Here is a 3,947-nt window from a genome sequence, read left to right as displayed (position 1 = left end):
AAAAATAAAACTGCCAGCTAGGTAGAACCATTGTTATTATCCTCATTTTACAGATAATGAAGCTGAGACTCAAACCAATTTGCCCAAGTTTTTATAGCTAGTAAGTGACTCGTGAGCCAGGGTTGAGAAAATAGAACTCAACCTTGGATCATGAATGGACTGAAAGAAAGGTTTAAGTGTGTTTTATTGCATGCTCTTTTTTGTGTCATGGGATGTCATACCATTCAGAGTTGAGAATATTTAAAGTAAGGTACTTTTATGGTGATCAAATGTTTCCAGTTCTTAGGGAGCATTCAGTCACCTGCTGAAACTGTTTATTTCCTGATGCTTGACAGTAAACATTATCCTTCAAATTGCTTTCTGCTATACTGCTGTTGCATAATTAGGTTTTCCAGGAAGTCTGTCTTAGTGTCATCATAATTTTCATTAGCATAGTGAGTAATGACAGCTTCTTCTGCTACCAGACTGATGTGATTATTTCTCAGTAAGCCTGGTATGTTACCTTCCAAAGGAGAAGACCAGGGTGGCAATTCAGGAGCCCAGAGTCCCTGTGGAGAGCAAGGGCAATTTCTGTTTGGTAAGAGTAGGAAGGTCTGTAGTCACTGAAGAAACTCTAGAAGCATGGTCTAGAGTGCTGGTCCTCTCAATCACAGCTCCCATCCCCAAATCCTAAAAAATTGGAATCGGAGTCCTATTGTATTAGTCCTAGGTGGATTCTGGCCCTCTTTGGCCACTTTGAATACTTGGAGCCCTTAAAACCTATAGCAAGAAATGCCAAGAGGCAGAAAGTGGAGTAGAGACTAGTATGCTCTTCTAAATATGCCTCAAAGCTCACTCCACGGGTCTGTCAGTTGCAAAGTAAAAATGAATACAGTTCACTGGCAAATGCTGGTTCTACACAATTCAGATTTCAGTTGTCATCTGAAAAATCCAATTAGAAAATTTGGTGGTTAGTCTTAGTTAGACAAAATATATGACTCATGGTGTGTGTGTGTGTGTGTGTGTGTGTGTGTGAGAGAGAGAGAGAGAAAGAGAGAGAGATGTGAGATGAGATTTAGGCCTTTCCATTTGGTATCATCCAGAAATTGCCTTTATTAAAAATCAATTAATAAAAACTTCAGTTTCAAATGTATTATTTTCATTTAGTTTAACCATAGTTAGGGATATAACTAAAAAGAAATACTTGGGAAGATATCAGCAGGACTCTTTTATTATCTAACGAATCTGTAAAACATGGAGAGTCACAAATGATACTCCAGTTTAAGAACTGATGAAAATGAAGAGCTGTGAGTACGTGTTTTCTTTTACTGAGGATACATCTTCTGGCTTATTAAATAGCTCACTTTGCACTGAAATTGGTTCATATGATGCTTTTCTATATAGACACAGCAATTGTCTTTTTTTTTGAGATAGATATTTTCTTACTGACCTTTCTCTTAAGCTTCATGTATTCAGCGTTAGAAGTCTCCAAAGATAAAATGGAATTTGTACTTTGCCCATTAAGTTTTTTATTGGGTGGCAGGGATTATGTATTTTGCTGAGCGGCAAAACACAGCAGATCCTTGAAAAATAATATAGTCAAGTATGTGAAATAACTGTCATTGAGGGATAATCTGCTTTGTCATTTAGAATCCAATGCATAAAGAAAACTAAGGCCCTTTTCTAGACTTATCATGCAAGATAAAAAATTCCATAATTGTGGACCAAGCCATAGACAATTAATCAATGCAGGATTTATGTAGCCTGAAAACGGCAGAAATCGGGGAAGAGGGAATGGAGATGATTCTACTTAACTCTCATTAACAAACACGAAGAACTGTGAGAAATATGTTTTTATTTGATAGAATCTAATGAGATTAAAAGAAAATTGCCAGTTTATCTACAACACAGACAACTAGGCTTCAGAATCAATCCTCTAAAATTGTCTCGCTCTTTACTTTCCCTCTTTAAAAGAACCAGGCTATACTGCCTAACAATTCTCACCAAATGTTTCTGTCACCATAACCCTCTTAAGTTCACTGTCTTTTAGTAAGTTAGTATCTACTGAGTGCTGAGAATGGGCAGGTGGATCACTATACACCTGAGTACAGGTGGTTATAAAAAAGTGGAGGATGGATTGGTTGCCCTGATGGCTTTTATAATCAATGAGAAAGACAAATGAATAAAAACAATCATGCCAGAAATATATAAATGTATGTATTACTGCCCATATGGAGAAACTAACCTGCTTCTAAAGAAGATCTGTACATTTCTAATCAGCACCTGCTTAAGTGTAAAGAAAGGAAGATTTAGAGCTTAATACAAAAAGTGATTTTTTAGTACAAAATTCTAATTGCCATCATAATTTGAATCACTGAATAAAGAATTTTTATCTGTGTTTGTACATGTCATGTTTGGTAGCAGTTTGTAAATCGATCACTTGAGAATTATCATTTTTTCATTATGTTATTAAAGCACCTACTATATACCCAGTGCTGAGCTACACTTCATCATAAACAAGCAAACCAGGAAGTAAGGTAGAAGACATAAAATATTTGGATAAATTACAGGGCTCTCCAGTTCCAACATTATACGGATATATGTAGTGAGTATCATTTCCACTCCAGTTTGGGGAGTTCTCAAGGAACATAGAGATCAACACCCTTCAGTTCAGTATTAAAAATTTGAGAGCATCAATATGCCCAAGCTCTCTGCATGTTGCTCCAAAGTGTATGAAGATGAATAAGTTCCAATCCCTGCCCTCAAGGAACTCATAAACAATTACACAAAGAGCTCTAATTTGAAGCCAAGTGTTACTAGTAGCATTAGAGAGGACCGCCCAAGATACTATGGGGACTTTATAGTAAGGATAGTAAGAACACATCATCTTGTGATAAGGAAAGCCTTCACAAAAGAAGCAGGACTGACAACAGACTTTGAGAGGTGGACAGGATTTCAGAGCAGTGTTGGCAAACATATAGAGGCAGGAAGGCTAAGGGTGAATTCAGAGACTAATCACTACTTTATTTTGGCCAGAAAGGAATTGGGATGGAGGGCGTTAGTGGAGTACCTGTACAAGCTAGTGGTGTTAGGACCATTGTGATGCTTTACTTTGACTCATGTCACGGTCCCTGGCTGAAGTGTTCCCCTTCCTTCTAAACTCCCATGCTCCACTCAATTCCTCCCCTTCCTTCAATAACCAGCTTAATTTTTTATTTCCTTAGGTTTCCTTTGATGACTCCAGGCCTTCTCTGATCAATCATAGCCTTTAATACGTATTTAGCATTTAGCACTTCATGAACAACTGTCTTGTATTGTTCATAGTTATACCTGTTATACTGGTCATGAACATACCAAGTCCTTGCTGGCTGGCTTTTACCACCTCCAAGGTAAAGTTAACTTAATCATTAAAGGCCAGGCCTACTTCTTTTCATGTGTTTCTTCTTATCAGGGACAGGGTGTTCTTACTGACTGCTCTGCATCTCCCTGGAACCAAAGCAGTCACAGGGGCTATCAGCTCAGGGCTTAACACCACCTTCAAAACTGAGTTACTCAGTAGCCCAAAGCCTCTGGGTCGTCTGTCCTACTAATCTGTTATGGTCCAGGAAATGGTTCCCTCTTGTAGCATCTTCCCATATCTAGAGTTATACTATTACAATCACTGATCTTATATAACTATGTATTTGACAATTGTTTTAGGCACTGTCCTGTGCCTGCCTGCCTTTCCTGGGAAGGACCTGCTCCTGATTTTCTGAGCTGAGAATCTGACTCTGTTCTGTTTTACACACAAGTTATTTCTATATGGCTTTAAGATATGCTGCATTTTGCAGGAATAGAACAACGATGTGATCCTAGGAAAGCTTGTTCTCACAGTTGTTCAGAACTGTACCAAGAATTCTCTGACACTTTGGAAAATCAAATCTCCTGGTAAAGTGGCTCAGAGTTTTTGAATTGCCAGTAAATGCACC

The sequence above is a fragment of the Eschrichtius robustus genome, chromosome X (genome assembly GCF_028021215.1).
Source record: "Eschrichtius robustus isolate mEscRob2 chromosome X, mEscRob2.pri, whole genome shotgun sequence".
Taxonomy (NCBI): Eukaryota; Metazoa; Chordata; class Mammalia; order Artiodactyla; family Eschrichtiidae; genus Eschrichtius; species Eschrichtius robustus.
Note: the sequence above shows the minus strand (reverse complement) of the source record.